Source organism: Stenella coeruleoalba (genome assembly GCF_951394435.1).
Source record: "Stenella coeruleoalba genome assembly, chromosome: 4".
Taxonomy (NCBI): domain Eukaryota; kingdom Metazoa; phylum Chordata; class Mammalia; order Artiodactyla; family Delphinidae; genus Stenella; species Stenella coeruleoalba.
In genome coordinates, this window is record NC_137149.1 from 7,239,784 (window position 1) to 7,253,138 (window position 13,355).

General features: G+C 36.2%; 1 protein-coding gene across 3 annotated transcripts in view; it reads left to right on the forward strand.

Annotated features, from left to right (window-relative positions):
- The window catches only part of LOC307185936 (uncharacterized protein), a 693,527-nt gene that overhangs the window by 624,960 nt on the left and 55,212 nt on the right, over window positions 1-13,355 (forward strand). The window contains exon 7 of one of the 3 annotated variants that reach the window (XR_013828211.1): window positions 7,174-7,253. The exons of the other annotated variants lie outside the window; for them this stretch is intronic. The gene's annotated coding sequence lies outside the window, so the exon portion shown is untranslated. Of the gene's footprint in view, window positions 1-7,173; window positions 7,254-13,355 lie in introns of those variants that run through there. 3 annotated transcript variants of the gene reach the window in all.

Here is a 13,355-nt window from a genome sequence, read left to right on the forward strand (position 1 = left end):
CTATACTATTGTCTGTCTTTTTTGCCTGTCTCCACTGCAGATACAATTCAAATTTCTGTTCTGGGCCCAGTTCCTTCTATTTCTACAGTTAATTGTATCTTTTCTGTATTTACACAGATTATCCTTCTTATAAAGTGTTAAAATCCTTCCATTGCCTACAAGTTCCTCAAAGACCTGGCACCTGCCTTCTCCTCTGGCCACATCCCTACTACTGTGCCCCCCCCTCTCATTGTGTATGTCCCAGCTACCCTGGCTTCATTCTCTCTGAAACTATCAAGATTATTCCTATCATAGAACGTCTGAATTAGTTTCCTCTGCCTGGATTTCTCTACCCCCAGAACCTGTTAGAACCACAGTGTTTTTTTGTTTTTTAAAGGTGCCATCTGGCTTTATTTTTAAATTAATTTGTATTGAACTGTAATTGATTTACAATGTTGTGTTAGTTTCTGCTGTACCGAAAAGTGAATCAGTTACACATATACATATATCCACTCTTTTTAAGATTCTTTTCCTATATAGATCATTACAGAGGATTGAGTAGAGTTCCCAGTGCTATACAGTAGGGTCTTACTAGTTATCTATTTTATATATATATTTTATATATAGTAATGAGTCTGTGTCAATCCCAATCTCCCAATTTATCACTCTCCCCCTTTTCCCTGTGGTAACCATAAGTTTGTTTTCTACATCTGTGACTCTGTTTTGTAAATAAGTTCATTTGTACAATTTTTTTAAGATTCCACATATAAGTGATATCATATCATATTTGTCTTTCTCTTTTGACTTAGTTCATGTAGTATGATAATCTCAGGTCCATCCATGTTGCTGCAAATGTATTATTTAATTCTTTTTAATGGCTGAGTAATATTCCATTGTATATATGTACCACATCTTTTTTTTTTTTAACATCTTTATTGGGGTATAATTGCTTTACAATGGTGTGTTAGTTTCTGCTTTATAACAAAGTGAATCAGTTATACATATACCTATGTTCCCATATCTCTTCCCTCTTGTGTCTCCCTCCCTCCCACCCTCCCTATCCCACCCATCCAGGCGGTCACAAAGCACCGAGCCGATATCCCTGTGCCATGTGGCTGCTTCCCACTAGCTATCTACCTTACGTTTGTTAGTGTGTATATGTCCATGACTCTCTCTCGCCCTGTCACAGCTCATTCGTCTGTCTATGAACATTTAGGTTACTTCCATGTCCTGGCTATTGTAAATAGTGCTGCAATGATCATTGGGGTGCATGTATCTTTTCGTATTATGGTTTCCTCCAGATATATGCCCAGGAGTGGGATTGCTGGATCATATGGTAGCTCTCTTTTTAGTTTTTTAAGGAACCTCCATACTGTTCTCCATAATGGTTGTACCAATTTACATTCCCACCAGCAGTGTATGTGGAGAACCACAGTGTTTTAATTGTCAAAGATATTTAATAATTGAATGTGTGATATGAGGAGTCCCTTATCATTTCTTTTCCAAAGGGTCTGGGTTAATGTCATTGCTTATTTAACATATGAGTTATAGAATCACCTTGTCTACTTCCAAGCAGTAACAATAAGAACAAGTTATAGCGATTATTTTATTAGGTTCATATAAATGTTGTGAAATACATATATTAATCTAGGAAGCAATGATAACTTTACGGAGTTTAGAGGTCTTTCCATTGGTTCAGGTTGTCTGGAATGTGTGTGTGTGTGTGTGTGTGTGTGTGTGTGTGTGTGTGTCTTCCTCAACGGTATTTAACATTTTCTCTAAGTAGATTGCATGTATTTCTAAAGGTAATTTCTAGGTTATTTATCTTTTCTTCTTATGTGGTTGCTGCTGCTGTTGTAATTTTTTCACTATGTAATATAAATGTCTTGACTTTATAAAGAATATTTTCTTGTTTACATGGAATTGTTTAAAAGTTACACTTCTCCCTAAAATAGCACTCTTACCAACGAACTGAGTTGGTCTAACTTATTTTGGTATTCTCTTCCACGATGTTGCTTTCTTCCTACAATACTTCAATGCCTCAACTTCTTTAATTCTCACAAACTCTATGAGATAGGCAATAGTACTCTCCATTATTTGTAGGTGAAGTGAAGAAACGCCTCAGAGGCAGATAAAGGGTGCATACACAGCTATACAGGATTCCAATTTGGTCAGTCTGATGCTGGAAACAATTCTGCAATTCTAGATAGTATTTCATATGTATTTCTGTGTTTTTCAAGTAGCTTCCTCCCATATACTGTGAAGTTGATAAGGTATCTTAAGTATCTGGGTAGAGCATTTCAGTGAACTGTTTCTTTTATGCTCTATCTAGTACAAAATCAGCAATGAGTATTTAGAGTTGGAGAAATCCACAATCAAAATATAAAGGACTTTTTTTCCCCACTTTTGAAATTTTTAAATTTTTTTCATGGAAAGGCATTTTATTTTAAATATAGCCATGTGTACATGTCAATCCCAAACTCCCAGTCTATCCCTCCCCCCAGCCCTTTCCCCTGGTAACCATAAGTTTGTTCTCTAAGTCTGTGAGTCTGTTTCTGTTTTGTAAATAAGTTCAGTTGTATCATTTTTTTTTTTTTAGATTCCACATGTAAGTGATACCATATGATATTTGTCTTTCTCTGTCTGATTTGCTTCACTTAGTGTGATCATCTCCAAGTCCATCCGTATTGCTGCAAATGGCATTATTTAATTCTTTGTAATGGCTGAGTAATATTCCATTGTGTATATGTACGAATATTCTTTATCCATTCATCTGTTGATGGACACTTAGGTCATATCCATGTCCTGGTCATTGTGAAGAGTGCTGCTATGAACACTGTCGTACATGTCTCTTTTTGAATTATGGTTTTCTCAGGATATATGCCCAGTAGTGGGATTGCTGTGTCATATGGTAGTTCTATTTTTAGTTTTTTAAGGAACCTCCATACTGTTCTCCATAGTGGCTGTATCAGTTGAAATTCCCACCAACAGTACAAGAGAGTTCCCTTTTCTCCACACCCTCTCCAGCATTTATTGTTTGTAGATTTTTTTGATGATGGCCATTCTGACCTGTGTGAGGTGATACCTCATTGTGGTTTTGATTTGCATATCTCTAATGATTAGTGATGTTGAGCAACCTTTCATATGTTTGTTGGCAATCTGTGTATCTTCCTTGGAGAAATGTCTATTTAGGTCTTCTTTCCATTTTTTGGATTGGGTTGTTTGTTTTTTTGATATTGAGCTGTATGAGCTGCTTGTATGTTTTAGAGATTAATCCTTTGTCAGTTGCTTGAAACTAACTGATACTTTCAGTCATGTCTTTTTGAGTTTCCTTCCTCAAATGTTTCAAACTCTCATCAGAAGCTCTTTCTGACATACAGGTTGATTATATATATTCCTTTCTGCATTTCTTCAGTATTCTCTGTCACATCTAGAAAGAAAGTCCAATCCTGCTAGAATGGCATAGGTGTTCTTTGTGTCCAAATATGTGCTTACCTTTATTTACAGTCTCACTGGTTGCCATCTCTGCGTAGCTCCTGCCTGCAATACACAATCTGTATTCCAGCCGCCTTCAGTCATGCTGTTCCACACTTTTATGCCTTCCTATATATTCTCTTGCCTAGGGTGGTGGAATGTGGATTGCCCTTAAAGCCTGAAGACCCTGGATTTAATTCCCTATCCTTTAACATATATAAATTTTAATTTCTTTTAAATATTTTAGTCACATCAAGATAATAACATCTTTCAGTCTTATTATAGTCTAGATGAAATTGCAATTAAATAACACCAAGTGCGTTTACTAACTCATAATAGTATTTTTTGGTATGTATTCTTCTCCTGTCTCTTCTACATGGTAAGCATTGCCTGTTAAGTGAAGAAAGTCCTTTGTTTATCACCCCCATCCCTTTGACACAGTCATTGCAATCCGTGTGCTTCCATTTCCTTTGGGCATATCATGTTGCATCTCTTTCTCGGAATTATAATTATTTGATTAAGGATTTGTCTCTCTCATTAGGTTGTGACTTCTCCAAATAAAATTTTTGCTTTTCAACCTGTTTTCTTTCTTTATCATGTAGTAAAATGCCTGGCACTCAACAAAATTTTGTTTTTTTTCCCTGAAAAAAATCATATTAAGAAAATAAGTATATATTTTTATGTTTGTTACGTAATCTTTAAATTATTGGCTGAGATCACTGTTAGTAGTGTTTACTTACATATTTGAGTGGTGTTGTCTTGCTGACATTTGATAAATCATTTATTAACAATTATTCAGAAATACAGGAATGGTGTTGAATGATTCATTTTGCCCTATTCACCTCTCAAAAGCTAATTACCTAATTTCCATGACCTTTGTGTATTTTTCTATTTGATTTCATAGTCAATTCAGCAAATTCTTTGTGAGAGGCCACTATATGTAAGGTAATGTGGTTATTTAATTAAAATTAATTTTTAGCTTACATTCATTTATTTTCAATATGATGGCAGCAAAAAAGGAAGTCTTTGTGCCAGGTTATTATGTACAGGTTCGATCCAACAAATACTAAGCACCCACAATCTGGCTGTAAATGTGCTAAGTGATGGAAATAAAATAATTGAATGTAACTTTATCTTTGCTCTTACAGAAATTACAGTATTTTATGGAGGCTGTTTTTTCATTTACTTAAGTATTTTTTAAAATATTCAATTATAACACCAGTCATGTTGTTTATGTCATATGTCAAGTTTAATGTTAAATTTCAATTCATTAAAAAATTATTTTATAATTATACAGAAACACTTTATAAATTGTTTCAAAAGAATAGGAAAATAAGAATAATAACTAGAATATATTTAGCACTTACCATGTGCTAACTACTGCTGCTCTGCAGTTTGATATATTTTCACATTTAAGTCTTAAAACAACCTTTATGAGATAGATACTATTGCTAGCCACTGTCCTCATTCTCATGACAAGAAGTCTTGGGCTTAAACAAGTTTGGTAACTTGTCCAACATTTTAAGAAGTATTTGGGAGAATACAGCTTCAAACACCTTTTGTGTGACCATGGTCCAAAATAGCTGTTTTTGTCACACTGAACACCCTCAATAGAAACATCTTGCATTAATTATTTGTTACATAATAATGCTGGTAACAACCACAAAACCTTAGTGGCAAACAACAGTCAACATATATTTTTGGCCCTTTTAAAATTTCCTTTCAATTCTGCTTATCAGCATTGGGCCAAGTATTTTTTCAGCTCATATCTTTCTTGTAGTAACTCATTCAAAAATAAATAAGAACTGCTGAAACTTTCATCATTCTGCCTGAAAAAATCTCATAACTTAAGGTCTAATTTAACAATTATTTCTCTTTTTGCCTCTGAATTATATCATGTTGACATAGGTCTTTCCCACTCTTGGCTTATTAGGAAATGCTTCTATGTCTTCTTCTAGTATTGGTAAGGTCTTATTATCTGCATTAAAATATTTGATCAATTTGGCACTTTTTTAGTTATCTTTTTTTTCCCAGATGACTGCAGTAGTCAGAACAGCATTTCCTGGATAGTCCATTTTTTCTCCCTGATTTGAGGTGGCTCCTTTACACCTAAAAACTCATACCCGGTCTATTTCTGACTTTCTCTTATATTCTATTCATCTGTCTTTTTATGCAGTTAATATAGGAAACTGCTTTATTGTTGACACTTTATGATATGTTTAGTGTCTAGCAGTGCTAGTGTCTATTCTGAATTGGAGTTCTCTTCTTTATACTTGTTTGCTCATTTTTCATGCAAACTTTTTGAAAATGGTATTATAATAATAAGTTCACCTGGCAGAAAATTAAAGTCATTGTAATATCCAAGAATGTGATATAATTTTCATTTGTAAGAGCATCAATTTGTTTCCTTCAGTAGCTTATTAAATTTTTCTTCCTATGGATTTTAGGTATTTCCTATTTAATGTAACTCGTAGGTATATTTGATTTTCGTGCTATTTTAAATGGCTTCCCTTACATAGTTAGAAATTCTAAATTGTAATTGACTGTATAAGGACCACTGGTTATTTCTGTTCATACATTTGATTGCTTAAAATATTACTGATTTATCTTAGTGTTGGGGATTCATTTCAGTTGATTCTGTTACATTTTACACACATGCAGTTATATTTACAAACACATAATTCTATTTTCCTTGTTTTTTCTACTTTTTATACTTCATGCAATTTATTTACCTTTTTAAATTGTTTCAATTGAAACACAAGTACAAATCTTACCCTTTTAAGAGGGGAATTGAGGTTGCGATAGATCTCTTTTACCATGCCAAGAAAATATTCATTATTTCTTATTTTCTTGAATTCTTATTTTCAAAAACTGACTGTTTAATTTAGTCAAATAATTTTTGTTACATATGAAAAATTTATCTGATATTTTTCTAGGAGTATTGATTTAATAAATATCTATCAATTTAACAATATTGAAACATCCTTGAATTCCTGGAATAAACCCCATTAGGTCATGTTGCATTTATTTCTTTGTGTTGTTAAAATCTGTTTATTTCTGATTTTTAGGTCAATATTCATAAGTGGTATTCTTTGTGATTTTATTTTATGTAAAATTATTGTCATACATTAGTATTAATATGTACTTAATTCATAATATGAATTTGGAAGCTCTCTTCTTTTTATGTACCCTGGAAATATTTTCATAACATTTCAGTTATCTGCTTTTTAGAGATTTACTAAAATTACCCCAGAAAACTGTCTGATCCCCTGAGGTTTGATTCAGTTTGTTTCATTTAGTTTTTGCATTATTTCATTGTTTGGGGTCAATATTCTCTATAGGAATCATTATGTATACACTTTATTTTCTTCTTGGGTGAGTTTTAGAAAATTTATTTTCTTAGAATTTATCTATCTTAAACAGGTTTTCAACTTTATTTGCACATTTTAAGGCAAATGTTTTATTTGATTCTTATAATTTCTTGTTTCTGTGACCATTTCCCTATTATTTCATATTTAGTTCCCATTTTTTCTTTTTTCTTGATTAGGTGAGTTAGGAGTTTTTCTGGCTGATTGATGTTTGTCAAAGAACAATTTTTGACATTGATATATTAATTAAAATATTACATGTTTCAACTCATTGCTGTATGTTTAGGATGTTTCTATGTTCATCTGTGATTTCTACTTTACTAATATTGCTGCTGTGTTACACTGTATAAAGATATGCATGGAGACCTTCAAGAAGGCGGAAGAGTAAGACATGGAGATCATCTTCCTCCCCATAAATACATCAGAAATACATCTACATGTGGAACAACTCCTACAGAACACCTACTGAACACTGGCAGAAGGCCTCAGACCTCCCAAAAGCAAGAAACTCCCCACGTACCTGGATAGGGCAAAAGAAAAAAGAAAAGACAGAGACAAAAGAATAGGGGCGGGACCTGCACCAGTGGGAGGGAGCTGTGAAGGAGGAAATGTTTCCACACACTAGGAAGCCCCTTCACTGGTGGAGACGGGGCGGGGTGGGGGTGGGCGGGCACGAAGCTTCGGAGCCACAGAGGAGAGCACAGCAACAGGGGTGCGGAGGGCAAAGTGGAGACATTCCCACACAGAGAGAGGATCGGTGCCGACCAGCACTCACCAGCCTGAGAGGCTTGTCTGCTTACCCGCTGGGGCGGGCGGGGGCTGGGAGCTGAGGCTCCGGCTTCTGTCGGATCCCAGGGAGAGGACTGGGGTTGGCTGCGTGAACACAGCCTGAAGGGGGCTAGTGCACCACAGCTAGCCGGGAGGGAGTCCAGGAAAAGTCTGGAGCTGCTGAAGAGGCAAGTGGTGCGCGAGGAGAGGGGATTCAGTGCCGCTTAAAGGAGCTCTAGAGACAGGCGCAAGCTGCGGCTATCGGTGTGGACACCAGAGACGGGCATGAAATTCTAAGACTGCTACTGCAGCCACAAGAAGCCTGTGTGCAAGCACCGGTCACTATCCACACCTCCCCTCCTGGTAGCCTGTGCAACCCAATACTGCCAGGGTCCCATGATCCAGGGATAACTTCCCTGGGAGAACATACGGCGCACCTCAGGCTGGTGCAGTCTCATGTTGGCCTCTGCTGCTGCAGGCTCACCCCACATCCGTAACCCTCCCTCCCCCTGGCCTGAGAGAGCCAGAGCCCCCGAATCAGCTGCTCCTTTAACCCCGTCCTGTCTGAGCGAAGAACAGACGCCCTCAGGTGACCTACACACAGTGGCGGGGCCAAATCCAAAGCTGAACCCCAGGAGCTGTGTGAACAAAGAAGAGAAAGGGAAATCTCTCCCAGCAGCCTCAGGAGCAGCAGATTAAACCTCCACAGTCAACTTGATGTACCCTGCATCTGTGGAATACCTGAATAGACAAAGAATCATCCCAAAATTGAGGCAGTGGGCTTGGGAGCACAGATATATATATTTTTTACTTTTTCTCCTTTTTGTGAGTGTGTATGTGTATGCTTCTGTGTGTGATTTTGACTGTATAGCTTTGCTTTTACCATTTGTAGTAGGGTTCTGTCTGTCCTTTTTTTTTGTATAGTTTTTAGTGCTTGTTATCATTGGTGGATTTGATTTTTGGTTGCTCTCTTCTTTTATTTCTTTTTTTATTACTTTTTAATTTTTAATAATTATTCTTTATTTTTCATTTTAACAACTTTACTTCATTTTATTTCTTTTTTTCTCTTTGTTTGTTTCTCCCTTTTCTTCTGAGCCGTGTGGCTGACAGGATCTTGATTCTCCCGCTGGGTGTCAGGCCTGTGCCTCTGAGGTGGGAGAGCCGAGTTGAGGACATTGGTCCACCGGAGACCTCTCAGCTCCATGTAATATCAAACAGCAAAAGCTCTCACAGAGATCTCCGCATCAATGCTAAGACCCAGCTCCACTCAATTACCAGCAAGCTACAGTGCAGCACACCACATGCCAAACAACTAGAAAGACAGGAACACAATCTCACGCATTAGAAGAGAGGCTGCCTAAAATCATAATAAGGTCACAGACACCCCCAAAACACAGCACTGGACATGGTCCTGCCCACCAGAAAGACAAGATCCAGCCTCATCCACCAGTCCCCTCCACCAGGCAGCCTACACAACCCACTGAACCAACCTTAGCCACTGGGGGCAGACACCAAAAACAATAGGAACTACAAACCTGCAGCCTGCAAAAAGGACACCCCAAACACAGTAAGTTAAGCAAAATGAGAAGGCAGAGAAATACACAGCAGATGAAGGAGCAAGGTAAAAACCCACTAGACCAATCAAATGAAGAGGAAATAGGCAGCCTACCTGAAAAAGAATTCAGAATAATCATAGTAAAGATGATCCAAAATCTTGGAAATAGAATGGAGAAAAAACAATAAACGTTTAACAAGGACCTAGAAGAAATAAAGAGTAAACAAACAATGATGAAAAACACAATAAATGAAATGAAAAATTCTCTAGAAGTAATCAATAGCAGAATAACTGAGGCAGAGAACGGATAAGTGACCTGGAAGGTAAAATAGTGGAAATAAATACCGCAGTGCAGAATAAAGAAAAAAGTATGAAAAGAATTGAGGACCGCCTCAGAGACCTCTGGGACCATATTGAATGCACCAACATTCGAATTATAGGGGTCCCAGAAGAAGAAGAAGAAAAGAAAGGGACTGAGAAAATATTTGAAGAGATTATAATTGAAAACTTCCCTAATGGGAAAGGAAATAGTCAATCAAGTCCAGGAAGCACAGAATCCCATACAGGATAAATCCAAGGAGAAATATGCCAAGACACATATTAATTCAACTATGAAAAATTAAATTCAAAGGAAAAACATTAAAAGCAGCAAGGGAAAAACAACAAATAACATATAAGGGAATCCCCATAAGGTTAACAGCTGATCTTTCAGCAGAAACTCTGCAAGCCAAAAGGGAGTGGCAGGACATATTTAAAGTGATGAAACTGAAGAACCTACAACCAAGACTACTCTACCCAGCAAGGATCTCATTCAGATTTGACAGAGAAATTAAAAGCTTTACAGACAAACAAAAGCTAAGAGAATTCAGCACCACCAAACCAGCTTTACAACAAATGCTAAAGGAACTTCTCTAGGCAGGAAACACAAGAGAAAGAAAAGACCTACAAGAACGAACCCAAAACAATTAAGAAAATGGTAAAAGGGACATACATATCGATAATTACCTTAAATATAAATGGATAAAATGCTCCAACCAAAGGACATAGACTGGCTGAATGGATACAAAAACAAAACCAGTATATATGCTGTCTACAGGAGACCGACTTCAGACCGAGGGACACATACAGACTGAAAGTGAGGGGATGGAAAAAGATATTCCATGCAAATGGAAATCAAAAGAAAGCTGGAGTAGCAATTCTCATATCAGACAAAATAGACTTTAAAATAAAGACTATTACAAGAGACAAAGAAGGATACTACATAATGATCAGGGGATCAATCCAGGAAGAATATATAACAATTGTAAATATTTATGCACCCAACATAGGAGCATCTCAATACATAAGGCAAATGCTAACAGCCATAAGAGGGGAAATTGACAGTAACACAATCATAGTAGGGGACTTTAACACCCCACTTTCACCAATGGACAGCTCATCCAAAGTGAAAATAAAGAAGGAAGCACAAGTTTTAAATGATTAAACAAGATGGACTTAATTAATATTTATAGGACATTCCATCCAAAAACAACAGAATACAGTTTCTTCTCAAGTGCTCATGGAGCATTTCCAGGATAGATCATATCTTGTGTCTCGAATCAAGCCTTGGTAAATTTAAGAAAATTGAAATCATATCAAGTATCTATTCTGACCACAACGCTATGAGACGAGATATCAATTACAGGAAAAAATCTGTAAAAAATACAATACATGGAGGCTAAACAATACGCTACATAATAACCAAGAGATCACTGAAGAAATCAAAGAAGAAATTTAAAAATACCTAGAAACAAATGACAATGAAAACACAATGACCCAAAACCTATGGGATGCAGGTAAAGAAGTTCTAAGAGGGAATTTTATAGCAATAGAATCCTACCTCAAGAAACAAGAAACATCTCAAATAAACAACTTAAACTTACACCTAAAGCAATTAAGTAAAGCAAAACAAAAAAAACCCAAAGTTAGCAGAAGGAAAGAAATCATAAAGATCAGATCAGAAATAAATGAAAAAGAAATGAAGGAAACAAGAGCAAAGATCAATAAAACTAAAAGCTTGTTCTTTGAGAAAATACACAAAATTGATAAACCATTAGCCAGACTCATGAAGAAAAAAAGAGAGAAGACTCAAATCAATACAATTAGAAATGAAAAAGGAGAAGTCACAACTGTCCCTGCAGAAATACAATGGATCATGAGATATTTCTACAAGCAACTATATGCCAATAAAATGGACAACCTGGAAGAAATGGAAAAATTCTTGGAAAGCACAACTTTCCGAGACTGAATCAGGAGGAAAGAGAAAATATAAACAGACCAATCGTAAGCACTGAAATGAGACTTTGATTAAAAATATTCCAACAAACACAAGCCCAGGACCAGATGACTTCACAGGCAAATTCTATCAAACATTTAGAGAAGAGCTAACACCTATCCTTCTCAAACTCTTCCAAAACCTAGCAGAGGGAGGAACACTCCCAAACTCATTCTGCAAGGCCACCATCACCCTGATACCAAAACCAGGCAAAGATGTCACAAAGAAAGAAAACTACAGGCCAATATCACTGATGAACATAGATGCAAAAATCCCCAACAAAATACTAGCAAACAGAATCCAACAGCACGTTAAAAGGATCACACACCATGATCAAGTGGGGTTTATCCCAGGAATGCAAGGATTCTTCAATATATGCAAATCAATCCATGTGATACACCATATTAACAAATTGAAGGAGAAAAACCATATGGTCTTCTCAATAGATGCAGAAAAGCTTTTGACAAAATTCAACACCCATTTATGATAAAAACTCTCGAGAAAGTAGGCACAGAGGGAACTTATTTCAACATAATAAAGGCCATATATGACAAACCCACAGCCAACATCGTTCTCAATGGTGAAAAACTGAAACCTTTTTGTCTAAGATCAGGAACAAGACAAGGTTGCCCACTCCCATCACTATAATTCAAAATAGTTTTGGAAGTTTTACCCACAGTAGTCAGAGAAGAAATAGAAATAAAAGGAATCCAAATCAGAAAAGAAGTAAAGCTGTCACTCTTTGCCGATGACATGATATTATACATAGAGAATCCTAAAGATGCTACCAGAAAACTACTAGAGCTAATCAATGGATTTGGTAAAGTAGTAGGATACAAAATTAAGACACAGAAATCTCTTGCATTCCTATACACTAATGATGAAAAATCTGAAAGAGAAATTAATGAAACACTCCCGTTTACCATTGCAACATAAAGAATAAAATACCTAGGAATAAACCTACCTAAGGAGACAAAAGATCTGTATGCAGAAAACTATGGGACACTGATGAAAGAAATTGAAGATGATACAAACAGATGGAGAGATATACCATCTTCTTGGATTGGAAGAATCAACACTGTGAAAATGACTGTACTATCCAAAGCAATCTCCAGATTCAATGTCATCCCTATCAAAGTAACAATGGCATTTTTCACAGAACTACAACAAAAAATTTCACAATTTGTATGGAAACACAGAAGACCCCGAATAGCCAAAGCAATCTTGAGAAAGAAAAATGGAGCTGGAAGAATCTGCCTCCTGGACTTCAGACTATACTCCAAAGCTACAGTAATCAAGACAGTGTGGTACTGGTACAAAAACAGAAATATAGATCAATGGAACAGGATAGAAAGTCTAGACATAAACCCACGCATATATGGTCACCTTATTTTTTATAAAGAAGCAAGAATATGCATTGGAGATAAGACAGACTATTCAATAAATGGTGCTGGGAAAACTGGACAGCTACATGTAAAAGAATGAATTAGGACACTCCTTAATACATACACAAAAATGAACTCAAAATGGATTAAAGGCCTAAATGTAAGAGCAGACACTATAAAACTCTTAGAGGACAATATAAGCAGAACACTCTATGACATAAATCACAGCAAGATCTTTTTTGACCCACCTCCTAGTGAAATGGAAGTAAAAACAAAATAAACAAATGGGACCTAAAGAAACTTAAAAGCTTTTGCACAACAAAGGAAAACATAAGACAAAAAGACAACCCTCAGAATGGGAGAAAATATTTGTAAATGAAGTAACTGACAAAGGATTAATCTCCAAAATATACAAGCAGCTCATGCAGCTCAATATCAGAAAAACACACAACCCAATCCAAAAATGGGCAGAAGACCTAAACAGACATTTCTCCAAAGAATATATACAGACT